This window comes from Amblyomma maculatum, unplaced genomic scaffold (genome assembly GCF_055883805.1).
Source record: "Amblyomma maculatum isolate TAMU_Amacu unplaced genomic scaffold, ASM5588380v1 scaffold_24, whole genome shotgun sequence".
NCBI lineage: Eukaryota > Metazoa > Arthropoda > Arachnida > Ixodida > Ixodidae > Amblyomma > Amblyomma maculatum.
Window position 1 is genome coordinate 2,315,870 of NW_028146749.1, and position 27,974 is coordinate 2,343,843.

Below are 27,974 nucleotides of genomic sequence, written 5' to 3' on the forward strand. Positions count from 1 at the left end.
TATCACGAGCAAGGTGAAATGCTCAAAACAAATTTTTGAGAAAACAAGCCTGAATGTTCTGAACTAGAATACATTGCCTATATACCTTACACTATCTGTATATTTATTTGCAACACTTAAAATTTGTTTTTCAGTGAAATATTTTAGTACAACACAGAATGAGTGTTGTAGATGCTGAAAACTTAAGTTTTCTAAAATCAACTTTCTTTGCGATTTTTGCGATCTGATCCCCACTTCCCCCCTTCAGGATGTCACAAAAGGACAGCAGGCACTCCCCAGCATCTGAGGAAGGCCGTTCCTCCCCAGCCTGGAAAGTGAGACCTCGGGCCAGGAAGTGAGACTCCTCATTACCGGGAAGGCCCGCATATGCAGATGTCCAAATAAGGGTGACAGATTTTATTTATTTATTTATTACAGATTCCTGCAGCGCCCAAAGGCATCATTGCAGGGGGGGGGGGGAGATGACAAATAACATTTGTAGAAACGCCAGTAGTACAATAAAAATACATAAAAATGGAGAAAATAAAACGACACAAGTGATAATGCAGAAAGAGAAACATGCATCTAAAGGGGGCAACTGCGCGACGAACAAAGTGATGAAGAAAACACAAGCAAGAGAACTGAGCGCTACGTCACACATTTGATAAAAAAGCCCGAAATAAATTTTCCGTGCTGCACTCAGTGATGCTAGCTGGCAGTCGGTTCCACTCACTGATCGTCAGTGGAAAGAACGATGTTATATATACATTTGTCCGACATTTTATTTCTCGAATCTTCCACTGATGATCAAGTCGGCTAGATAAAAAGTGAGGCTGAAGCAGGTACCGGTCTTTATCAATGCTGAGCTTTTCAAAATAAATGCGATACACGATCTGCAATCTGAAATGTTTTCTGCGGTGAGCTAAAGATTCCCAACCAAGATGATGTTTAATAGACGTGATACTAGATGAAAAGTTGTAACTGTTAGACTCAAATCTGGCAGCATTATTTTGGACGCGTTCGAGCATGTCAGATAAGTAAACTGGGGATCCCATACAGAGTATGCATATTCAAGAATTGGCCTTATGTAAGTGAAACACAGGAGCTGCTTGACATTTGACTGCGCTTTGTTGAAATTACGCTTTAAAAAACTAAACGTTCTGCAGGCTTTCGATTTAATATGCTCAACTTGCCTCGTCCACGTAAGGTTAGGTGTGAAATATACGCCGAGATACATATATTCAGAAACTTTTTGCAGGGGAACATTATTTAATGAGTAACAGGTCTGTAGAGGGGAACGCTTACGAGTGAACGAGACAAGTTTGCATTTTGAAATTTTCAAAGACATTTGCCATTTTGAGCACCAGTACTGGATAAAATGCAAGTCTCGCTGAAGTTTTAATGCGTCAGAAGAACTTTCCACAACATGGTAAAGCACACAGTCGTCAGCATATAGCCGAACTTGGCAGGTGAGGTCAAGAACAATATCATTAATAAAAATGAAAAAAAGAAGGGGTCCAAGGACAGACCCCTGGGGCACACCTGAGGAGACGTTTACGGAATCGGAGTTACAACCATTAATTGCAACACGCTGCATGCGGTCCTGGAGATATGAATGAAGCCAGTCGATGATATTGTAATGCAGACCAAGACAATGTAACTTATGTAATAATAGCACATGAGGTACAGAATCAAAGGCTTTTTTAAAATCCAGAAATATACAATCAATATGATATCCGTGGTCAAAAGAGGAAAACAGATCATTACTGAACTCAAGTAACTGGGTGGTACAGGAAAAATCCATTCTAAAGCCATGCTGAACTGGCGTAAAGAAGTCGGGGTTGCCAAAAAAGCGAGAGACGATGGGTGTTGGGGGACAGTAAACCATTGGCAAATTTAAGGACGGCCGATTTTGAATCCGAGATGATTTTCGTGGCAGCCGTAGGTGTCATGGCTAGTGCAATGGCTGCCTCCTCCCCCTCTGTTGTAGAATCAGTGACAATTGAGCAACCTGAGAGAAGTTTTGCATGATTGTAAATGCTAGTACCTTCCGATGGGCGTTTGCATAAGTGGCTGCATCTGCATATGCTACATTGGGGTCTTCTCCATATTATCTGTGTTAGGCTTGCGCCCTGACTCTTCTGTGGTTTCCATCCCGTTCCGGGTTCATGTTTTAGGCAGAGGGGGCACTAAATTTTTGGAGCAAATTGCAGGAGGTAATTAGAAAATCGGGACAGTTAAACTTGTAGTAGTGCACTATTTCAAGGTGTTTTGCAATAACTGTTTTCTTGTTACAGCCGTACATATGGCACCACCTGGATTGCATGGTCTGGGACCAGCCACAGGATGAGAGAATGTTGCTGCTCTGCGACGAGTGCGACATAAGCTACCAAACTTACCGAGTTTCCGCCATTTAGGACTGTGCCTCAAGAAAACTGGAAGTGCTGGTGGTATGGACTGAGCCATTTGTTCTCCCCGTTTTATTCCCTCTTGTTGGGCTTCTTGTCAGGTTCATTAAGGACCAAGTTTATGTGACTTCAATTGTTAAATATACTGTCGGCGACAAGTTGAAAAACAAATTTCTGTTGATGTTTTGGCGCATGGGGGCCGAAACATCAACAGAAATCTGTTTTATTTCTGGTCAACGACTGCTTTTATTTATTTATTCCATACAAATGTACCCCACCTTCTGCTTGAACAAATGGGATTCCATGACATTCTCAACTTCAACATTATACATGTCTAAAAAGTTGAACTTTCGCCTAGTGAATACTATTTGTGTTCACAGATTACACATGGTTTAATTTTTTTATTAAGAAAATTATTTATTTAAGGAAAAAAAAGTCTGGGCTGATTGCACCTGCGACATTTGCCCCGCTAGATCAAGATCAGATAAGGAGTCGGCTAGAATGTGAAAATGGTGCTTACAGTACTTCCAGGGCTTCTCAGTGCCAGAATTTGTGGGCTCATGTGGAAAACCTCATTGAATATAAGTAAATCAATACACACACAAATTTAGAGGTACCGTCAGGATAACCCTGGTCATTTTTGAAGAATGGTGCCAATGGGTCAGGAGGCAGCTGTGGTGTACAGTTAGAACACCCACCTCACGGGCAAAAAAGGACCCTGGTTCAAATACTGGTGCCACTCAATTCTCCACCGGTGTTCTCCATCCATCGGTGTGTTGATCGAATATCATAAACAAGTTTGGGGTGTGACCTGAAGCCGGTAAACACTTTTAGAAATGCACTGCTACACCAGAACAGGATTTGGCCACCCTCGTGTAGCAATTTGCCACAACCTTCAATGAATACTCCAACAAACCACTGGCCCTCAGTCCCCAGCAGCTGCGAAGCAACTGACCACGGTGGCGGTGAGAGCTGTGATGCAGCGGAGGGGGCTATGATTCTGTGGCTCTGGAGAAGCCACTATCGGAAACTGACCCTGGCAACGTTTTACGTTAATCCTAGCTAGTGAGGCTAGTTTTACAGAGCTGTTCAAGGAACTAGCGGGCATGAAATGGGATATTGTCACAGATGCCAGCAGAACTGGGTAGGCAGGATTACTACACCAACGCAAAAGCACTAGCAAAAGAAGGCACGGCTGGCTAACTAACTGACGAGCGCGTGCCAGTCTCCCGAGCTCGCCACATGGGAGGTGCCAGTAATAACATTGCGGCAATATCATAAGGCTTAGTAGAGGCCGTACTGTACTAAAGGGGAGGTATGTATTGTGTCGTCAAGGCAAACCTCGATAACAAAATACTACACATGGAGAATGCATAGATACCTCAATAACATAATACATGTGGAGAAATAGGAGCTATGGTAGGGCTCTGTCAGTAAGCATACAGCAAGTAACACAGATGAGTTGTATAGCATTAATGAGAGGATGGCAGGCATTGTCATTAGTGGAGTCATGACAGCTAATATTTGAACATAAACTGATTATTGCGTTTCACTCCACACACGTAAAATTATAGATCCTTGAAATTTGAACTCATTCGGTTCAGTAGATAGCTTTAAAATGAATTTCTATTATTAATATCGAAAGCAGCTTTCTGGTGTGGCAACCGGTAGCCACTAACGTCACAACGAGATCTCGTCCGCATGTCGTCTGCTGCACGCCGTGGACGGTGGCCACTAAGAGACTTTTATTTTCTTTTAAAAAAAAAATTTATTTCGCTCATTCCTTTTCTTTTACAAGCCTTCACTATAATATGCGACCTTAGTGATTTTGTCTAGAGAATGTCGAGGAGGCCGAAATCGATGGCCTTATGCTGTATTATTTAGGCATACAATCAGAAGCATATTATTCTTTAGTTATGAGAGTTCGCTTGTATAGCAACAAAACGCTCCCGCATATAAAAAGGCACACGTCCAACGTTTCCTTCCGCAATGTGTGCGGCGAAAGGGGAAGGGTTAGCGTTGTGTTACTGATTTCTAAGTTATTGCCCGTCGCTCTTTCAGTCCAAAACTAAGAGGAAATCCCAAACAAGCATACGTTAGTGCGAGAGCATACCTTGCGACAATAGAGAAGCAGACAATACTTTTGAATGAAGCGGTACCCCTTGACTTACTGTTATATGCACGTGTTAGTCAAACTTCATTCTCAGCTAGTAAAGCATTCTTTGTTTTTTGTTGCAAAACTATGTTCAGTTTGGCCACAGCCAGCACACAAAAGCATGCGCCACCACCGCCGCTTCAGTCCCGTCATCGTAAAATCCATCGCGATTCGAGTGCGCTTCTATGTCCGCACCGAACAAGAGCCTCCCATCTGCCGCCGTCTCTGCCTTTCCCGCAGCCACACGTGCAACTGCAGACCGGCTCCCGAGCCCAAATGACGCCTTGTGAGGGCTTCAGCGTAAACACAGTAAACATACACCATTTAGTATTTAGTATGTGAACCCTAAACTCCCGCAGGAATGTGCCGATTCACAGATTACGACTGCGCTCCCTGTGTGTTTGTTTACCGACAAGCAGCGCCGACAGCTACCGGCTGCGCTTACCAGACAGGGTCACATAGACGCTTCCCGCTCAATGTGCTTGCGCTTTGTGATGCAAGCAGTCGTCAATTTAGAATCACTACTGTCAGAACTACACTCGATGGCCACATTGAACTGCTAAAGCTTGTGAATGCGTGCGCTCCGTAATCGCCGAAACTCTAGACCCAAACCCCGCATACTTGTGCTAGGCCTACTAGTCGTGGAACGGGCCGCAATCACGGACTAACATTTCTGGCCAAGGTCATTGCTGATGAGAAGGGAGAACATATAAAGTGCAGCTGCTTCTTCTTATTTTTCTTACACGGTTAAGCTTCAGACAAGCGCAGCTGTTCAAGCCGTTAACTTATCGGGTGTCAAGTTCTCGCTCGGCCTCCGATCCGACCAAAACAGGTCGGGCGACTGTCCGCTGATCAGTTCCGAAGGCGTCGCGGTGCCGAAAACCTCACGTGACAGTGATAGGGTTGATCGCGCTGGCGGCATTTGCGGTGTAATGCAACACATCAGTGTGTGGATAAGTAGCTGAGGAACCTAACCGTGTAGCTCAATGACTGTGACCGTGCCTTATACGGAAAAAAAAAAATGCTTTGCTCTATATCGCTTTCCTGCGGTAACATCTTCATCGAGCACTTCTGCATGAGGCACAACCACTGTTTCAAACGTAAAAAAAGAGAGAAGAAAAAAAAAAAGAAAGCAAGAGAAAGAGAGACGTGTTTTTTTATATTGCAGCCTTCATTGCAGATGACGCTCCGCCACGTATCCTCTGCGACATCACACGAGCATTTCAAAATGGCGGTCATTCTCGGTGGGAGGAGCTTCTCGATTCCGATTTCTATTGCGTTTTTTTGTAATATGCGCCGCTTGCTAGGCACTAGAACTCCGCGGGTTGAATCACAGGCCTGTATATTATTTACGTAAGAAATGGCAATACATCGACCGACCCTGAACATCGCCCCTTTAACCTTTAAATGAGTTAGCCAGCTTTAGAGTATAAGCTAAAAATGATAATTTCAGAGCTATAATTATTGAGTACATGGACAGGATAGAACTGAGCTTTCAAAGCTAATCGATAGGTTTAAAGCATCCGAAATAAGGAGGTACAGCATGAAAAAAATCACACATGCTCTAAAAAATGGCAATAGCCTGAAATCAGTGAAGAGGAAACCAGGCTTAGGCAAAAGTTCGATGCATGTGCTAACATTGGTGGCAGCATAGCCCAAACACTTGGCAGACACGTCTAAGCCCTATCGATTAGAGATAGTGAAATTTGAATCCATGTTCACTGTGCTTCAGTTCTCGTTATTCCTGGCGGGAAAATTGTGCCATTATCATTTTGAAGTTCGGTGCAGGCTCGGAATAGTGCCCCCCCCCCCCCCCCCTTCTTTATTTTGGCCGGGAAGGGGGGGGGGGGGGGGGAGTGCACTTGTTCGATAGGTTACAGTGGTATTTTTTTTTTTCTTTCTTTTGCATGGCATCACGTGTTCTCACTTCATCGCATATTCCCATCGCTTGCATGCATGCACTGCTCCTAGTACGCCTAAGTTGCACGCTCTACATGCGCTGTTCACAGTCAGTGCAATGAACTACAGTCGAACCTCGATATATCGAACAGCGCGGTGATTGCAAAATAGTTCGATATAGCCGGAATTCGATATACAAAATCACGTAGAAAACGCGTCAAAAACTAGTACAAATCAATCAATGAACCAATCGTGGCACAGTGGCGCAATAAATACTCACTTGAAGTTTCAAACAAAGTATTTATTCCTTTGGCTTAAAGTGCTGTAGCAGCGTAGCTTGCTTCAAATTGGCAACCGCGTGCTTAACCACGGCGTCCTCAACGTAGTCTAAACGGTCCACAAGCGATAGTCCAGCGCCTTCTATTGCGCCGCAGTAGCGGCGTACAAGGTCCAAAGCAGCTACAGCCTCAGTTGCAGTCGGGAGCGGGGCAGCGCTTACGGGATCAACCTCGGCAGCGTCTTCGTTTGGCCGCTCAGCAGTAACTTCCGCCGCAATCTCTGTAATACCAGCCTTGCCTTGCTTGCCGCCGTGGCACTTGTCTCCGCGCGTGTCGAGCGTTTGTCGCGGAAGCATTTGCCAGAACAGGCCCGTCTCGTCAGCATTGAATATCTGCTAGGCTCATACTTGACGAGAATCTTAGGCCATTCTTCTTCAAGCCACTTCTCGATCTCGCCTTCATTGGCGTCCTCACTTTCCCCCGAGACTGTCTTCCGGACAATGTTAAAGCGGGCCTTAAAACGTTGCAGCCAACCGCTGCTGGCATTGAAGTTCTCGGCACCGAGAATGAACGCAAAGTTCTTGGCCTTCTGTTGTATCATCGGTCCCGATACAGGAATATTCCGGGCCCTTGCGTCGATGTACCATTTGTGCAGCGCCTTCTCAACGTCTTCAAAGCCAGCTTTGCACACCCGCCGCGCGCCTGAGTGCTGGTTTTGTTCCGCCTTGGCCTTTATGTCACTCTTGTTTTTCAGCAGAGTGCTCAAAGTGCTCCTCGGTATGCTGAAAGCTTCGGCGACGCTTGACTTTTTTTCACCATTTCGCGTGCATACGCCGCTACGTTCAAATGGCGCCCTCGGCACGACCGATGTATGCAGCGATCGTGCGCAGCAGTTGGTAACGCCCATCGCGCCGCCGCTATCTTCGAGGGCGTTGAGGGAAAGCTCGCCTCCTGTCAACAGAGTGCACATGGTTTGGGGATGGTTTGGGGTGGCGGAGTTCGATTTATCCATTTGGCAACCGACGCCGTTCGAAATAAAAAATTAAAAATGCATGCGATTTTCCGCGTGATATAGAAAGTGTTCGATATAATCAATAATTCGATATATCCGTGTTCGATATATCGAGGTTCGACTGTATATCCTCAAAACATGAGAGGGCCACTCATGAGCAGACACCATTTTTACTGGGTTGGATTGCAAAGACAGTAGTGCATGCCGTCACAGTTTTGATGAAGATTTGACCACAGGCATTGCTGCAAAATGCTGTTATCACTGCTACTAACTGTTTATATTTGTGCTTCGTAGCTGCTACAGAGCATACATTTCCTGCTCTATTACTGCTCCAAAACACATATTTTACTGCTCCAGGAGCTGCTCCAAAACCTATTTTAGCCATCCTGAGGTCAACATTGGGTGCTGGCCATAATACGGTGGTCTGACGTGGCCTATTCAACTCTGTCAATTACCTGCCTAGTGTTATGTCATATTTTCTGGATGGCCGCAGACCACGATGGACCATAGTGAAGACCTTTTCCAAGTCATACCCTGTGTGTAGGTGACCCAGGAGGGCCAAGGTAGACGCACAGTGCCAACATATATATATACACTTGGCAGCTCAAAACAGTATTGTCTTGAAGGAAACAATGCGAAAAAGTTAATTACAAAGTACTGTTCCACAGCACACACACAAACACAAAGAAGAAATAAATTAGCAAAAAACAACGAAAGGGCCAGGTGGTAGTGTTTATTGCACTACATATTGGCTAATCATCATCCATTCACTCAACGCCTACAAGGATGTTCGTGTTGACACATCTCGTGTCATTAACCACATTGAAAAAAGAAAAAAAATGGAGAACTCATTTTCTTTTGAGAAATGAGCAACAGTATTGTATGGGAGGGTCACAGTATTATACAAAAAAGCCGATATAAACGACCTTTCCAACTATCACCCATTTTCTATCCTGCCTACCTTCTCAAAAGGATTTGAAAAGTTAATTCTTGCTCGTCTTACGTCCTTTATTAATCGTAATATTTTAAACCCCGCTCAATTCGGGTTTCGGAAAAAGAGATCTACTGAGCTTGCCCTTTTCGCTCAAAGAGAGTATATATATAAATAATTTTGAAGAAAAGAAACTCTACATAAATAGTCTTGTTTCCATAGATTCATCTGCAAAACACATTATTTACGCTGTGGATACAAGTCTGTTTTTCTCTGGTCACTCAGGCATAGAGCTATCCAGTCGGGCTAACATAACCTTGGAAAACATTGAACACTGGGCGTGTCAAAACAGTCTAAAACTCAATGTCAATAAAACAAAAGCCGTTCTCTTCCATCCCAGAAATAGAGCATTCGAGCTGCCTTCTCTTGTGGCACTAAAATAGAAATTGCTCACTCTGTGAAAACGTTAGGCATGTACTTCTCAGAGCACATGTTCACCTAGAATATTTATTCCACAAACTATCACGCACAGTAGGTTCTCTACGCCGACATTTCCCAGTATTTCCACTTAACCATTAACATTATGCTTTATAAGTCACTCTTTTCGTTCATTCTGAACAACGCCTTGCTAGTATGGGCGACAACAACAGCAGAAACCATTACAAAGTTACTAGTCCTTCAAAAACGTGCAATAAGAAATATTGCTAAAGCTTCTTACCTCGAATATACAGGACCAATATTTAAGCAGCTAAAAATGGTTGAAGTAACATCTTTGTATAACTACAGGCTTTTGTGATTATATAAACAAGGAATAACTAAAAAGGACAACACACTAACACTCATAGCAGTGCTTCAAGACAACATAAACACATACGACACCCGTAATCCGGAGCATTGGCACGTTGCAGCGTGCCGGGCGAACTATGGCAGGCAGATGCCTCCTACCATATTAAATCAATACTTTCTTAATAGTGGTCAAGATTTCTCTTTTCCTCCCATTAAATTAATGCGCGAATTGTTTCTATGAATAGATATTTTTAAATTAAGTGTTCTAACTTGCAGCGTGTCTCTGTATTATTTTCACATATTTTTCCTGATTTACCTTGTGATTTTTTGTAATTTAAATATTTCTCCATTCATTATTTATTCATTGTGTAAGCGTGACTTCTCTGTACTCATATACTCGTATACAGGGGCAGGCGCGCCCCGTCAAGCTGCTCTTCAAAGCAGCTTTTTAGCGGCTGCTCCTTTCCTTTCCTTGTATTAAAGAAAAAATAAATTATTATTATTATTATTATTATTATTATTATTATTATTATTACAAGCAAGAAGAAAATATGCCTATGTTATCTGTGTTTTGCATTTCACGACTGGCAGGCTCTCATTCAAGTTATAACATTGTAAGATAAATAGAAAACGATTGTATATGAATACTGCTAACGTAACCGAACCGTTAATAATCAAAGCATGAGTTATGATAAAACATCTGTGTTGTTTGCCATTTATTGCTCAACAACAAAAGCACACAAAGATTGGTGTACAAATGAAAAGTGAACAAAAAAATTTGTTATTTTAAACTCGTCCCCTCCTCGAAGAATGTAATATTCTTGGGACCGCCATTGCCCAAAGGTTATCCAGGAGGCTACATGGCAACCTATGAGATCACAAATATTGCCTAGGTCAATTAGAGGTTCGATACACCATTCAGTGCTGAAGTGTGCATATGTGAGAAAAAAATATTCTTAGGACCGCCAAAGAAGTTACCTCTGAGCAGCCGGGGTTGCCGCACTTGGTTCTTAACCTTACACTCAAAAGCAGTAATAGATAACGCCACAATCGTGATGTCGTCTGCGATTTTCATCCGCCGTGTTGGCGGTCCAGTGAAGCGGAGCTCTCGACTACAGTATCTAACGGAGCTCGAGAGGGGACAGCATGCAGGGAGGCAGTCCCAACAAAAACTAGCCCTTCTTAAAATAGTCCTGGTTTGAACTAGAAACGGTGCACTCTCGCTTTTTCGACGATGCGTTACAGGCATGTCGAATTCAATAAAGATGATGCAAATTATTTACAATCAGTCCAGCATGCTTGCCTGTACACAAGTGCACAACCAAAGCGCCTGCTCCACTAACCTGACGACGGCCACTTGATCGGACGTACAGAACAGCACCATGTTGCACTCTAAGAAAACAAACTGGAGCTCGCAGGTTTTTCTCTGAACTCGGGTATTGATTTTAAAGCGCCAAAAAAGGGACGGTACTCATGATAAGCTTTGCGGCGTAGCCGGTCTTTAATTGTGGCATGCTTGTCTGCGGCAACCATCTCGCATGAACACAGATCAGGTCCGACTGCGGCTTTGGACCGAAGTCCTCCTTAAAGCAATTCGTTTTCGGATGCTTTCGCAGTGAAAATAATTGCCACACACCCGCACAAATGGTAGATAACATGTGCGAATTTCTTCCACTCTTGCTGCAGTAACGGGACAGCCGGGGACTGTGCCCTACGTCTGCTTCCCGCAGCCGCTAAAGGCGGTGCACGGGGCGTACAGTACAATTGAAAGCGGAGAAAAAATATTTTGCTGTCTGAGCTTCATTCTGGCGGCCTGGTAATAGTTTCAAGTGGTATGCAACAGATAAAAAGAACACTACTTCCTCTGACACATTTGTTGTCTAAGGTGGTGTCTACACCTGTCCTTGTTGAAAGGCGAAGTATGCATAGCAGGGTGCAATCAGCTTGTTCAAAACAGCTATGAAGGTGCGACACACAACGCGCACATCAGATTATTAGAGATGTTGGGTGCTGACACAGCATTGTATTCTCCACAGACAACGCTGTTTCTGAGAAGCTCAGGCAAAACAAAAGGAGTGAGTCGCAATCAAAAGTGCACTGCTTTAGAATCTCTAAGAACTGATGATCTGTAGAGAATCATTAAAAGCCATTTGCTTTAAGTGGAGGAAGCTTTATTTGGCCACAAGACAGTTAAAGGAAAAAAAGGAAGGAACTGACCATAAAAGTTTCCTTGATGAAATGACACTTCATTTGATTGGTCTGAATGGACAGGCAATACTGAAGGCATTTGGAGAGCTGCCACGACAGCTTGCAGAAAGCTAGAGCTAAACAAACCCAAAGCGCCATGACAAAGACAGGAGAGAACATGAACTTGACCAAAGCATTGCATTTTTGGTTGCCAAACGTTCACCACAACTCATTAGCCACCATGTTTTCCATGCCCCAGCTGGCCATTTACAGTTGGCTCAGTATGGTTGATGTGTGAGCTGCCTTTATAAAAATGTTCTTAGATAAGAGACAATGGCAAAACTGCGCGGTGCTGAGTGGGCCCGAACAATCGCCTATACTATGACGTCAGCAAATCCGAAAAACGCAGCGCCCCTCCAACGCTGCTACAGTGGATGGGTAAGGCGGAAATTTTAAGTGCTACTAACCCTCTTCCTTCAGCAATGCAACAGAAAATAAAACTGTGCTTGCGTTTTAAACACTCATTTGTACGCATGAAAAGCCACCGCATTTGCAGATGCATCTCAAGCAGGCAGGCAGCAGACGACACTCGTGAGCCGCGTCTGCAAACTTTTTGCTTGTGCGTCAGTAGACGTGGTGGCCTTCATATGCGTACAAAAGTGTGTTTAAAATCGCAGACGCATTTTATTTTCATTGCGTTTTTAAAAGAAGAGGGTTAGTAGCTTTCACAATTTCCACTTTCACCATCCACCGCAACAGGGATGTAGGGGCGCTACGGTCATTTTGAGACTGGCTGACGTCAAATAGGCGATTGTTTGGGCCCACAACACTGCGCTGCACACCAACACTGTTTTTCAACTGTCTCTATCAAAGAAAGTTGCTTTATAAGTGGCCCTTACCAATTGAAAAAAATGAAAGACAGCAGCTTTGTTATCTGATTATTGCTAGATGGCATTTCATTTTATTTCATTTTATTACCCTCAAGCGCATATGCATCACAGAGGGGAGTGGCACATCATATATGATAGAAAGCATAGAACATTAAATGAACAAAACATAACAAAGGCTAAACAAACAAGGGAATACAGAACAACGAAAACAATCTTACAATAAAGAAAGTTATAAAGTGGAATAAATTGAAAGCAATCATAAGCGGTGAGAAAAGAGCATTATACAGCGAAAAGAACAACAGCACTGGGAGCAAACAAGCATGAAAAACCAAAAACTGAAATAAGATAATAGTCAGGAAAAAAAAAGTGTCACGGATCAGCTTCAAGATATTGCATCAGTGATGAGCGAAATGAATCTTGGATTAATGCGATATCGGGCGGAAGGTGATTGCACTCTACTGACGTACGAGGTAGGAAGGAATGAAAAAGGGCATTAGTATTGCAAGTTATAACACTTACTTTGTAAGCATGATCAACGCGGGAGGAGTGATACGATGGCTGCGAAATGAAAGTATGCCTCAATTCGTTATGATGATAAATTTTGTGAAAAAGGCTAAGATGTGAAATTTTCCTTCTAAGCTCGAGAGATGGCAAAGATAGCGTTAGTTTCATTGAAGTTATGCTGCTAGTGCAACTGTAATTGGAAAGAATGAAACGCGCTGAATTATTTTGAACCATCTCGAGTGAGGATTTCATGTTCGTGAAACCGGGATCCCAGATTGCAGAAGCATATTCAATCTTTGAACGTACCAATGCTTTGTACATAGTCATTTTAGTCGAAAAAGGTGCCTTTGAAATGTTAGGGCTCATATACCCAAGCATGCGGTTACTGTTGTTAATAATGTAATCAATATGCTGCTTCCAGCTGAGCTCATTAGTGATATGCACACCCAAATATTTGTACGAAGAAACAGTATCTAAAGGAGTGCTATTCAATACATAGCAAGCAGGGGTGAGATTAGTGCGCGACACTCGCATAGCTTTACATTTTTAACATTTAGGTCCATACACCATGTGCTGCACCATTTAGTTATATTATTGAGGTCAGATTGTAAAGCAGAAACATCGGCGGGTTCAGCAATCTCGCGATAATTAACACAGCCATCGGCAAATAAGTGGATAGGGAAAGTCACACAGTTAGGAAGGTCATTAATATAAACTAAAAAAAGGAGGGGGCCATCAGGAAAATGTTCACGACAAAATCCAAGACTAGAAAAAAAATCGGCTATGCCAACTGCTGCAACAGTCCGGTATTCCACTGAATACAAGTGAGACATTGCTATCTGGTGATGCACTTGTGCTGATGGCTGTTGATGTAAATACCTTAAGGGCATGTACTCCTTAACAATGAATCCAGTAAAAAGCAGCTGACATAACATTTGCTGTATGTTGCTTTTGGCCTTGCTGCAAAGGTATCCGTGTACAAGCTAATTAGATGGCACATTCCCAAAACTGAGCTTTTTGTGGTGGCTTTCTTCCATTCCTGCAATCAGTGAATGATCATATCCTTGATATTCAACGCTGCTCATTGCTTGAAATTTAACTACTGCTCAGAAATTTCCTGGGAGAGACTGAAATGAATAAACTGAGTGTTTCAAGTCCGTATTCAACACAGATTTTTCTTTCAAAAGCCATGAAAGATATGCCAGTGCGGTCTGTGCAGGTCGACTCGAGTTTAGGACAGTTAACTTATGCACTGTACTGTGCAATAAGAGGACGGTTCATCAACCAAAATTCATTAAACGTTAAAATTTTTGGTTTTAGGGAACGATTTCATTTCAAAATTGAATTAACAGTGAAGATGAATCCATTCCAGAAAATTTCAGGAGAGGCATCGTGGTTTTCGAAATATTGAACGCCGAAAATAATTTTGAAGGCTGTTGAAGTTCGCTTTCCCAACCTGTGCATTAAAATGGTGCTAAATCAATGAAACACAGACCCAGTTTACATCTTTAATGATGTAGAAGGCATATATATGATTTTTATGACAATGCCACTAACAGGATGCCATTTTGTTGCGAAAGCAACACTACGCTATGTTTGAGTGATTTTACGGAGCCCCGGAGAGCCCCAACCGCACATGCTTAAGGAGCGAGTGACGTCACATGAAGCACAGCTGGATAGCCACGTTGGAGACGCTGTCATCGACTTCTCCGCTCCACGGCTGACTCAGAGGAAGAACGTTGCTCAGAAGTGCCACCGCCACTGCGCATGTGCCAGAAGGGAGTGACGTCACACGGTGCACACCTGGCCCGCCGAGGCCACCCTTCCTCTCATATCATTTGCTTCTCATTGTTTGCCTCTTATCAGCGTTCGTTGCAGTGCTGCATATAATTATAATTGGTTTACAGGAAAAGAAAGGCGCAGTATCTGTCACACTTTCTCCGGCAAATGTGTTTGGACGGTACACCACCACTCCTGTCGCATGGCGTTCCATGGACGGGTTCAAGTGTCCTTCGGAATGCTGACGGCACCCCAGACTCGGCACTCCATTTGGCCCCAGCGGCTGTCACGCTCAGAGGGCCACCTCTCTCTATGGAAAGCGCGCCGCATTCATCACACCTCTCCTTCTAGCCACCCTACCATAATGGAGGGCTACGGAGTAATTTCGACCATCCGGGGATCTTTAATGTGCACAGACATCGCACAGCACACGGACGCCTCTCCGTTTTGCCTCCATCGAAATACAGCCACCAGCGGCATGGGTTCGAGCCCTGGTAATCTGCCTAAACGAACTCCGGTGAAGTTCAATGCGCTCAACGGAACGCCGGTTGTGTTCGATGCAACGCTCGATCGCCTGCAGCCAAACTTTTCGCTCCACATTCAGTTCTGCAGCTTTGAAACCCTCAAATTTGTTTTGCAATGTGCAGTGCATTTTTGACTGGAGGCATGTGTCTGACATTTAATATTTCAACTTATGTTGCCAATTTGCAAATTCTATAAATTGCATTTTCAGCATTGAATTTTGGTATATAATGCTGTGCTCTAAATAAAAAAAAAAACTGTCTAATTAATTGCACTTATATAACATCTTTTATTGCACACCCATGCAAATAATCTATGCTATGCAAACCACCAGCACAGGCCACACTGGCATATTTTTTGCGGCTTCTGAAAGAAAATTCTGGTCAAATCTGTATAATTTGAAGTAAGATATTCCGGTTTGATAAAGTGTAATTTGTAACATTTGTAATGCAATGTATTTTGCTTATCTTCTATTTTCAGTTAGTCTAAAGGGAATTCATTGAGAAGTATCAAGAACGGCAAGAAGCAAAAGGTTTTCAGACAGCAAACAAATTTCGGAATGCTCATATTCAATGCCAGCAACAAATCATCAGCATGCAACTGGTTGCACAAACCTTCACTGCACTGGTCAGGAAAAGCTCCAAGTTTGCTGACGAGCCGAAAATGGAAAAGTAATGGACCAAGAAGACATGAGGAACCGTGTAGTTAACTAGTGACAGCGAAAAGTGAGTAACTAATAATGTGAAATTTTTTCAAGGCCTAATTGGTTCACTAAACTTTCTTCATATACACTTTCAAATGTAGAAGTTACCGCACCTGTCAACAGCACTTCCCTGTGGCATCTACCTGGTAACCTCGTCATATGTACAGCGCTGTGCAAAAGTGGAAAGGTGTGGCGATTTGGCAAAACTGTGTGACCATCTCTCGACGGTGCAGTGAGATCTGCATAGGGGGCACCCTATGCAGATCTGGGCAGATGCTTGCCTGAGTAACTTTTGTGAGGTGCACATTTTTATACACAAAACCAGCAATCGTATCGGATATTGCATGGTCTCTCTACTTTCGCACGGCACTGTACCTCAGCTAGCGGGATGTCCACATTTAAGTTAGTTGCCGTGTTGAACAGCATATCAGAACTGGCACAGAAGGTCTGATCCTCCTGCAGGCAGGGCTGTGCATTTTGCCTCCTATACCGTTACAGCATACAAATACATGGATTTGCATCGCTAATGAACAAGAGGACTTTGTGGTTGAAAGCTCAAAGTAGCTCTAATTCTGAACACATCTAGCGCTGCTTCTTTCATAGAGAGTATTCAAGGCCACTTAGTCATAAAAAAAGTGAAGCACAGCATCTGAAAGCACCATGAAGAGTTTCAAGACTGTGTTTCATCTTAACATTAAAGTCTATTTCAAAGACAAAACAATGAAGCACAGCAAGCAAGGTTACATTGACAGAAATGTAAGTGGGAAGCATATGCTAAACTTTCTGTGCAGAAACAGTATCTTCCTATTCGACACTGGCTCGGAGAGGCTACTAAAAGGGTACAGTGGTTCCAGTGTTCAAATTGCAGGAGAGGAGATAAAAGTATTGGTGCTGCTTTGTTTAAAATATTTGAATATGTCTTGTATGTACAAAACGGAAATTTTTTGTAGTGCATGTCTTTTAATGGAAAATATCTTGTGGAGGTTGCAGCCAGTCGAAGTGCTTAGCAATTGCCTATACAGCAAAACCTCGTTAAACCGTAGTTGGCCGCAACTCAGAAAAAGTATGTACTACACGGTACTACGGCTTAACAGGAGTAGCGTAAAATCACGCACTTACCTGGCAGTAGGTTGAAAGAAAAAAAAAGAATGCATCCGTTATTTTGCACTGAAAGGACAGAAAACTTGGTCTGATGCCGCAGTTAGCAGCAACAACAGCAGCCTCAAACTTATTCAAGCCGCGAGCCAGCTTCTCAGCCAGACCCCTTTTTTCGGCGATCAGCCGCGTGACGCTTACAGCACACACTGCTTCCGCCCCAGTTGTGCGCGGAGCTTCCACACTTACAGTGTCATCGTTATCATTGTTAATTGGAGACACTTTGGCCACAACTGAGGCAATGATGGCTTCGTCGGACATCTCTGGTGAAGTTTCCACTTTCCTGTCGACGTCCTTGAAATCAGAGAGGGCAATGCCCTCTGAAGCACCTTCCCTCTCAAGGAGGAGGAAAAAAACTTTATTAGAAAAAAAAATGTAAACACTCCCAGGAGGACCTCTTAGTCCAGGAGCCCTGTGGCTGTTCCTTCTAGTTTAGCCCGCTCAACCAGCCGCAACTGATCTGCAGGTTGCATGGCTAGAAGGGCAACCTCCCAGGAGGAGGGGGTCGGGTGTTTGACGGGAGGAACGCGGATGGGATGTGGGCATTCCCATAAGTAATGGTAGAGGGTCGGTGGGGTGGCGTTGCATGTGGTGCAGTATGGTGGGAAGTCCGTGGGGTGAAATATGTGGGCAAATTGAGGAGATGGAAACGAATGTAGTTGTCGCCAGTACGTGCTGTCGATGTGAGAAAGCGTGTGATGTGGTGGTGGGTACGTGGCACGGCAACGACGATAGTAGTGAACAATTGTATTGTAGTCAAGAGGATCGATGGTGGTGTATAATGAAGGGTTGGGAAGGACATCCACCGGCGCCCTGAAGCTTAGTTCTCGGGCAAACGCATGAGCGCGCTCATTTCCGAGGATGTCCTCATGCCCAGGAACCCATGTGATGGCGATGGGATCGGGAGGGATAGGTATATAATATTTTAGCAGATGAGTGTGGGAGGGTTCCTCGCAGTAGATATCTGCATGCTGTTTGGGAGTCTGTGCATATTGTGGTGTGCTGAGTTTGCAACTGACTGATGTGTGCAATTGCGAGTGTAACGGCCAAGCATTCGGCCTCGGTGATGCTAGTGCAGTGGATGGAGGCAGCATTGAATGTTGAGCGGCGAATGTTCGTGAATACAGCAGTGCAGATGTGAGGAATGCCCGGATTGTGTGAAGCATCCGTGTAGATGATGTCCTGGCGTGTAGAGTACTGTTTGGAAAAAAATTAGGCACGGGCTGCGCGACGGCCTTTGTGGTGTTCGGGATCCATATTTCGTGGGAGGGGTTTGAGCTCGAGGAGGCTCCGCAGATGCGAGGGATGGCTATATGAGTATGAGGTGAGGGATCAGGGGTATTGTAGCCCATTAAGCGCAAGAGATGAGTGTAGATGTTGTGCGGAGTCGACGTTGGCTGGAGAGGTGCGCCTCTATGATCTCCTCAACATTGTTATGAATGCCTAATTGAATGAGCCGAATCATACTAGTATGACGAGGTAAATGGAGGGCAGCTTCAATGGCTGAGCGGTTTAGGGCGTTAAGTTTATTGAGTTGGGTTTTGGTGATGTGAGGGTAGGGGAGGTGGTAAGCTAGTCGACTAACGATAAGGGCATCTACGAGTCTTAAAGTGTCTTTTTCCTTGAGGCCATGATTGCGGCTTGAAATGCGACGAATGAGATGTGTTATCTGGTTGATTTGGCGCTGCAGGAGGTGTATGGTGTAGGTGGCTCTAGTGTCCTGTTGAATGTGGAGACCAAGCAGTCGGAGCCGTGGTACTTTGGGAATCGGAGCGTTGTCAAGCAGTACGGTGATGGTTGGGGCCCTTGGGGAAGGCTTGATGACTAGGAGTTCAGATTTCTGCGGTGCACACGCAAGACCTATAGCCTGTGTATATGTGTGGATGGCATCTGTACCGAGTTGCAAAGCATGTTCAACTTGGCCAGGGCAACCCTTAGTAGTCCATAGTGTGATGTCGTCTGCGTATATTGCGGGCTGAAGGTCAGGTATAGTTTCGAGTATCCAGGCTAAGGGAGTTAGGGCGATGTTAAAGAGGATGGGTGAGAGGACTGAGTCCTGCGGTGTGGCTCGGTTGGGTAAATAGATGATCGGGGAGGTGTAGGACCCGAGTGTGATATGAGCCGTGCGTTTGGTTAGGAATGCCTCAACGTAGCGCCAGATGCGTAGCCCGCAGTTAGTTGTGGCAAGAGTAGACAAAATGTGGTCATGGCTCACGTTGTCAAATGCCTTTTGTATATCAATTGCAAGTATGGCCCGTGTGGCATATTTATGGAGGGTATTGTTTAGGATGGTCTCTTTCAGGTGCAGTAGAATGTCTTGGGTGCAGATATGTGGGCGGAAGCCGAATTGAGAGTGAGCAAAAAATGCGGTAGATTCGACTTCAGGTTGAAGCCGTCTAAGGATTATACATGTTCATAGAGTTTGCCAAGACAACTTGTGAGAGAAATGGGGCGTAGGTTATCTAAGGAAAGGGGTTTTCCGGGCTTAGGAATGAAGTTGATTGCAGCGTGGTTTCAAGAGGCTGGTAAAGTGCCCTCCCTCCAGTGTTGGTTGTAGTAAGCTGTGAGTTGAGAAAGAGATGTATCATTAAGGTATCGAAGGAGTTTGTATGTAATTTGGTCAGGCCCGGGTGCGGTGCTACGAGTGATGTGGGCGAGGGTGGCCCGAACCTCCGTGGTGGTTATGTCCTCATCCAGCCTTGGGTTAGGTGGGGGAGGGGATGGGGGCGTGGAAGAAGGCGGGGGGGGGGGGGGGCAAAATGTATCGCTGTGTGAGGTATTGAAGGATGTCTGTGCCTTGTTGTGCTGCAGTGTGAATGAGGCGGTGCGTGTTGTTGGCTGTCAGTTGTTTGGTGGCTGTGGGGTCGAGCAGGGTTCGGAGAATATTCCAAGTTTTTCGCGTGCCTAAAGTACCCAGAAGGCTATTGGAGAGGTTTCGCCAGTTAGAGTTTGCCAGATTGGCAGCATACTCTATGGCCTCAGTGGTAATATGTGCGATTCGGAGGTGGAGTTTTCTGTTGTGTCGTTGTCTTTTCCATCTCTTAACGAGGCTTCGCCTTGCCTCCCAGGGATGCAAAAGATGAAGATCGATTTGAGGTGCTTGCGGAGTGATTTTGATGTGTTTAGTGGTGCGTTTGAGTGCAGACTGGAGCTTATCCACCCAGGCGTCCAGTGGGAGATTGCTGTCCTCAGAAGTGACTACCGCTAATTGCTCACGAAATTCTTTGCAATTAGTGAGATGCTGGCTCTTGGATGTGAACTGTTTTGCGTCATATTGCACTAGAATTTTGATAATATAATGGTCGCTGCCCAGTGTGTCTGGTAGTACATTGTAGAAAATGGGAGAGCGAATGTTGGTCAGTGTAATGTCTGGGGTGGTGTCTCTGGTGGTGCTAGTGCCGATTCGGGTAGGGGCGTTGGGGTCCGTGATGAGGGTGAGAGAGTGTTGCATAAACACGTTGTACAGATGTGTGCCCTTGGGAGTGTTTTTAAGGTATCCCCAGGCTGTGTGTCCGGCGTTGAAATCGCCTACTATCAGTGTATTTGAACCAGATATGCATTTGATGTCGGCCAGAAATGTGAGGAAGCTGTGTCCTTTGGCTCGGGGTGGGTCGTAAACGTTCGTTATGAAAAGGCTGGTGTAGTCGGCAGTATTTCAGTGAGCGTATGCTCAATTACTTGGTTGCTGAGTGTATGGGCTATGGCCGTGAGAATGTTTTTGACGGGAATCGCAGTGCGTGCAGATAGGGAGGTGGTATTGTATCCGGTCAAAGTGGGAGAGCAGCCTGTTTCCTGAATGGCTATGACATCCGGAGTAGTTGCGTGGTTCTGAATGTAGAGTTGTAGGGATGCCCTTTTCCATCTGAAGCTACGGCAGTTCCATTGCCAGACTGTGATGCCCGAGGCTGCAGACCGACGCGTCTTCCTATTGTGTGCCATTTTCGCTGTGTGTGTGTTCCGTGCACGGCCCATGCTTAGTTCGTGCACGGATCTTGTACGAGAGTTCATTGAAAATAGAGCACGACACGCATCCCGCGTGATGATTTGATGGGCGACCGGCGGCAGCACAAGGGGCACACTTAACGTTGAGATCCCGGATGGAACTCAGGCAAGCTGCCAAGGCATGCGACCCCGCACAACGGGTGCAACGCGCCTTCGAAGGGTCATTCCTCAGCTTACACTTTTTCAAAACGTGCCCATACTTGGCACAAAATGTGCACAGAGGTACATGCAGGTCCTCGCACACCTCGACGGAAGTCCACCCTATGATTACTCGACGTGCCTTGCAGAGACGGGCAAAAGCGGGGGGGTCTGTTTCAATGACGTGAACGAACTGTCCGGAGTGTTGTAGAAAAGATAGCCTGACCTTGCAGGAAGAGGGGGTCCAGATGAAGAGTCGGGTTGCGATGATTGAGTGCAGGAATAAGCTCCTCCTGCCTGATATCGGGGTCAACCCCAGTCAGTCGAATGTGCGGGTTCCGCTGCTCGGAGATTCGGACGTTGACGGAGGTCCGCGTGGCCTCGATCCGCGAGATGGCAGACTTGAGGCGATGGAGGTCCTCAGGATCCCTGGAGGTAACCGTCAGGGCGTGACGGGAGGCCCGCATAGTAACAGCCCCAATTCCCTCGACTTCGGGATCAATGTTTGCCTTGAGGAGAGCCACCACTTCGTTGACGACGTGGTCCGAAGATGCAGCAGAAGTTAAGACCATCTGGTGCGGCTGGGGATTAGTGCAGGAATCTCCGGAAGCAGGATACCCACACGAGTCAGAGGTCGCAGTAGGGGCTACAATGGCTGCATCTGCCTGTAGAGGAGATATTGAAGAGCCACCCATTGCAGCAGCATATGTTCTAGGGACCTGGGGCTGTTGTCTCCCGCCGGAAAGGTGCACCGCAGCCGTGGTGTCCGTGGTAGTCACCCCAGCAAGCCGCGTTCGGAGGACACTCAGTTCATGATCTCGCGCAGCCAAAGAGGTCCGAAGTGTTTGGGAATGGTTCAATTTGGCGACAGCACACGCGAAAAAGTGTGCAGTGTGGCGGTACAGGGCACAGATAAGAGGCAAGAGGACTGCCCTGGTTGAGGGACCAATCTTGCTATCCCTGTCCAACCGGTCCCCGCCTAGCAACATTGATGCCAAAAGGCCCGGCAGTTCATATAAAAATCAAGCACCAAGAAAAGCAAAAAGAACGGCCAGTCACCCTGTAGGAGCAGCGTTCCGAATTGAAGTCCTTTCAAGGACTTCAATTAGCAAGCTCTCACAAGGTCGGTCCAGGGCGCTGGTGATGTTGCTTGCATCGTTTGCGTCACTCGCGTACACTTCACAGAAACCTGTACGCTTGAAACAGATATGCACAGTCGCAGATTTGTCTTGCCGCCATGCGTGTTCCAGCAAATGAATCGCTCGCAGTAGATCAGTGGTGCACACCTTGTCGCATTCCATTGCTAGCAGCATTCCGCGCAGCATATTCATTCTGTAGACCTGCTTAACAGCTCTAATGATGCCTTGGTCCAAAGGCTGGGCAATTGCTGTCATGTTTGGTGACAAAAGGCCAACTTCAGAGCCTTGAGGCCAACCATTGCAACGTGCGCTAATGTGTTGCCAAGAATAATGACAACACTTCTTTCTTTCACCCAAATATGGCGGTCAAAGAGCCGCAGACACTCTTGAAAGAGCTTTCAAGTCATCTATGCCTTTGTGTTGTTCCTATGGAGGACGCTTGATGACAGTGGGGCGCCTTTGAAGCATCTTGGCTTGGCTGACTTGCCACTGATGAGAAGCGACAGTTTCTCACTTCCAAGCATGTTACATGCGAAAGAAACTGAAATGCGATCCTTCGCATGCTTGTCGCCGGTGCACATCATCATCATCATCATCATCAGCCTGATTATACCCACTGCGGGGCGAAGGGCTCTCACATATTTCTCCACTTAACCCGGTTCTGTGCTAGCTGCATCCACTTGACTCCTGCGAACTTCTTAATCTCATCCGCCCACCTAACATTCTGCCGCCCCCTGCTACGCTTTCCTTCCCTTGGAATCCAATTTGTTACCCTCAGCGACCATCGGTTATCCTCTCTTCGCATTACATGTCCTGCCCATGTCCATTTCTTCTTAATTTCTACTAGAATGTTGGTAACTTGAGTTATTTCTCTGACCCACTCTGCACGCTTTCTATCTCTTAATGTTACCCCTACCATTTTTCGTTCCACAGCCCTCTGGGTTGTCCTCAACTTAAGTAGAACTCTCTTGGTTAGCCTCCACGTTTCAGCCCCATAGGTGAGTACAGGCAAGATGCAACTGTTGTATACTTTCCTCTTGAGTGTTACCGGTAGACTACTAGTCATAATCAGCGAGTGCTTGCCAAATGCGCTCCATCCCAATCTTATTCTTCTTGTTATTTCCTTTTCATGGTCCGGATCTGCGGTTACTACCTGTCCTAATTGTAGACATATTCGCCTACTACTTCCAGTATTTCGCTACCTAATGTAAACTTCTGTTCCTTCCCGAGGCTGTTGAACATTACTTTAGTCTTCTGCATATTGATTTTAAAGCCTACCTTTGTACTTTTCCTGTCTAGGTCATCAATCATTATTTGCAGTTCATCCCCCGAGTTGCTTACCAAGGCAATGTCATCAGCAAATCGTAGATTACTGAGGTATTCTCCATCTACCCTTATCCCTAACTGCTCCCATTCCAAGTCTCTGAATACTTCCTCTAAACAAGCTGTGAATAGTACTGGGGAGATTGTGTCTCCTTGCCTAACACCTTTCTTTATGGGAATTTTGTTACTTTCTTTATGCAGAACTATGGTTGCTGTGCAGCCACTATATATATCTTCCAGCACTTTCACGTACGGCTCGTCTACCCCCCGATTTCGCAATGCCTGCATCACCGCCGAGGTTTCAACTGAGTCAAATACTTTTTCGTAATCAATGAATGCTATGTATAAGGGCTGGTTATATTCCGAGCATTTTTCTATCACCTGATTGATGGTATGGATATGATCGATAGTAGAGTACCGTTTCCAAAACCCTGCTTGATCCTTTGCTTGATTGCAGTCTAAGGTTGTCCTGATTTTATTAGCGATTGCCTTAGTAAATACCTTATACGTAACAGACGGTAAGCTGATTGGTCTAATTTTTAAGGTCCTTAGAGTCCCCTTTCTTGTGAATGAGGATAATGTTTGCATTCTTCCATGGTTCCGGTACCGTCGATGACACCAGGCACTGCGTATGCAGGGAGGCCAGTTTTTCTAGCACGATATCCCCCCCGTCCTTCAGCAAATCTGTAGTTATCTGATCCACTCCAGCTGATTTCCCCCTTTTCATAGTTTCTAGTGCTTTCTTGACCTCATCCTTCGTCACTGGTGGAACGTCTGACTGCTTTTCCCTACCGCCAATCTCATTACGGTCCTGACTACTTTGGCTACTGTAGATGTCTGTATAGAACTCCTCGGCTACTTTGACTATCTCTTCCATATTAGTGATGACGTTGCCCGCCTCGTCCCTTATCGCATACATCTGGTTTTTGCCTATGCCCAATTTCTTCTTTACCGCTTTAAGGCTTCCCCCGTTCTTTACAGCATGCTCAATTTTCTCCATGTTATACTTCCTTATATTGGCCACCTTGCGCTTATTGATTAGCTTTGATGTCTCGGCCAATTCGATCTGGTCTGTTGGATTTTAAGCTTTCACACTCTGGCGTTTCTTAATGAAATCTTTCGTCTCCTTAGACAGCTTACCGGTATCCTCTCTAACTATCCTACCGCCTACTTCTACCGCGCACTCAGTAATGATATCTCTGAAATTATTGTTCCTTGCACACCCCGCCAGTGCACAGCTCTCCCTTGAATGCAAGCATTCTATTCGGCAGCAGCTAGGAAAACAGTGCGGACTCATCCAGGGTAAATATATCATCAGGCGTGTAGTCTTTCAAAAAACTCCCAGCTAACCATTCCTCCAATATTCTACACCTTCAATGTCAGCCCCACCTTGTCCAGCTACGGTCTTCGTGCTAATGCCGTGCCACACTTTGATCTGGATATCCAGCCACTGGTACATACAAAGTCGGCATGGTTGGGCTGCACTGCAAAAACCAGGGCCTTCTCAACAAGGAGAGGTCCACTGACTGGCAGGTTTTTTGACCGAGCTGTTTTCATCCATCGCATCAGCGCCTCCTCCACATCTGGAAATGTTCAGCCTTGTATACGAGATCTCTTGGCTCTCGCGGCAGCACTGACGAGCAGCCTTTCCCTGGCATTCCAAATGCCACACACAGTAGTCAGCAGCAAGTCTCTCTAGTGTGTAAGTACAGATTTCTCTATCTCCCTCTCGATGGCAAGGGCAATCTCTAATTTGTCATTTATGCTGAGCACCTAGTGCTTTTGTCCAACATTCACCATGATGTGGACGGAGAACTTGCAATGCACTCCGCTTAAGGCCACCTCGTCGCACATTCTAAAGAAAATGGAACCAAGGTCTCGTTTATAGCAATTTACACTAATTGCTCCGGTGCATGCTTTCTTGCCTTGGGATGACAATTTTGAATACCGCTGGTCGACCGGGATAGGTTGTGCATATTCTGCTGTTTGTCTGGAGTAACTCGGGGCACTCTAGCTCGATCCGCCGACCAGAGTCTGATCTCACTGGAGGTTCTAGTCGGTAATGTCACATTTCCTGAATTTTTTGGCTGTTTTTAGCGGTTTCAGAGATATCGGAAGAGAATACTAGGCATTATCGTTTTTTTGCGCTAACATGTCAAAGTGCGTCTATTGAAAAACATCTGCAGCATTAAAATTATGCGAAAGAAAGTTGCAGAGGGCCGCACTCCTGCCTATTTATCAACCGCAAGAATTTCGCTGTAGGGAGGCGACTTCAACTTGTGGAACTGGATCAGCATTACTTGCTCCGCACGCTCTGCACATTCCGCTGGCCGACCAAGAGCAATTTGCTCTGTAGCGGTTGAGGTCGCTCTATTCTGGTTTGGGCACCCAGCTCCAGTCGATCAGTGGGAATCGCCATTACTGAGGTGCAAGGGGTGGTCGCTCGGACTGGACGAAAATAGAGCCCGCTGGGGGGGGGGGGGGAAGCAGATGGACGTGACTCTGTGATCAGCTCCGGCGGCGCACCGCTCGGGGGCCACAGCTTGTTCACAGCCTTGATTGGCGCGCCCGCCAAGCGTGCCAATCCAGGCGGCCATGTTGGCTAAGGGTAGTTGTCGCTGCTGCAGAGGAAACTACGAAGATGGTGATAGTTGTATTATCATCATCATTGCAGCTGCATTTGTCATTGGCCACGTAGCTTGCCATTGTATCGGTTGCATTTATGGAAGTTTGTCACATCTCTGGTCGAACAGTCTTTTGTGAGGCAGTAAGCAGTACTACCGCCGTGAATTGAACGACGAAAATTGAAAATGGTATGTGCTAACTGATACATGCGTCATAAGCTGGTATGGTTTATGCGGATGCAAAATGATTATGTTCAATGGGCGCCAGGTCGAGGACTTTACTTTACTACTTTTAAGACGAAACCACTACTAAAACGGGTACATTTTAACCGGGCTTTACTGTATTGACTTTTCGGTTTAAGTTATAAATTTCCGTGCCATTTACAGTGCAGTTCTGAAGAGGTCTAAATGCACTATTGTGCTGAGTAAGAGCTTAAGACTTGGAATATTCGCTCCAACTTTGTATGTGCCCGACCATTGCAATGCAATGCAATGGTGAACGATTATTTTTTTCTCTTCACTGTTACTAGATGTTGCGCAGCTGGGTGCCATGCCCATCTACAGTGAAATCCGCTTCATGGAATAAAAGTCCACAGTTGTTTTTATGAGAGACAGCGTCGCTCACAGCCTGAGTTCCTTTGGGACGTTAAGCCCCACAAACCTATTACAGAGACCCTCCCCCACAGGGCCATACTCAATAATACATATATTTGCAGTACAAGAGCATACTTTCTTGATGACACTGTTCCTATTTGCAGGCAAAAATCTCATGCACTAAGCAAAATGCCTCGCTCTTCTCCTTTTTGCACACTACTACTTGTTTTCAGGCCCCGTCTGATAGAAGGTGTCAGCAGGACAGTTAAACTTGTAGTCGTGCACTATCTCGAGGTATTTTGCAATTAGTTTTATCATTTCAGCAGCACCACCTGGAGTGCACGGTCTGGGACCAGCCACAGGATGAGAGTATGTTGCTGCTCTGCGACGAGTGCGACACCAGCTATCACACCACTTCTTTGGACTGTGCCTCAAGGAAACTGGAAGTGTTGCTGGTATGGACTGAGCCATTTGTTCTCCCCGGTTTGTTCCCTCAATTAAGGACCAAGTTCATTAAGAACCAAGTTTTTGTGACTTTAACTGCTGCATATATTGTCAGAGACAAGTGGAAAAACAGATTTCTGTTGATGTTTCGGCCCCCATGCGCCAAAACATCAATAGAAATCAGTTTTTTCACTGGTCAACGACTGCTTTTATTTATTTTATTTTTTCATACAAATGTACCCCCTCCCCTCCTGCTCGGCCACATGGGATTTCGTGACATTCCCAACTTCAACATTGTAATGTCTAAAAAGTTGAAATTTTGCATAGTAGTACATATTATTTATGTTCACAGATTACACAGGGTTTAATGTTTTTAGGAGCATTTCTTGGAGGTGGAGAAGAAAAAAAAAAAGGTGGCCTGACTGCACCTGCGACATTTTGCCCCGCTAGATCACATAGATCATCTCTGATAAGGAGTTGGCTAGAATGTGAAAATGGTGCTCACAGTACTTACAGGGCTTT

The 27,974-nt window shown here is 45.4% G+C and overlaps 1 protein-coding gene and 1 long non-coding RNA gene across 7 annotated transcripts in view; one reads left to right on the forward strand and one right to left on the reverse strand.

The window, feature by feature from the left end:
- The window catches only part of LOC146170995 (uncharacterized), a 107,142-nt gene that overhangs the window by 43,838 nt on the left and 35,330 nt on the right, over positions 1-27,974 (reverse strand). The gene's annotated exons all lie outside the window — the stretch shown is intronic.
- LOC146170998 (uncharacterized) lies at positions 113-27,712 on the forward strand. 2 transcript variants are annotated; one of them, XR_014702987.1, is made up of 4 exons: positions 113-386; positions 2,277-2,429; positions 15,811-16,055; positions 27,335-27,712. It is a non-coding gene; the product is annotated as an uncharacterized LOC146170998 (long non-coding RNA). The 2 variants fall into 2 exon arrangements; XR_014702986.1 differs by having other exon boundaries at positions 116-386; positions 27,332-27,711.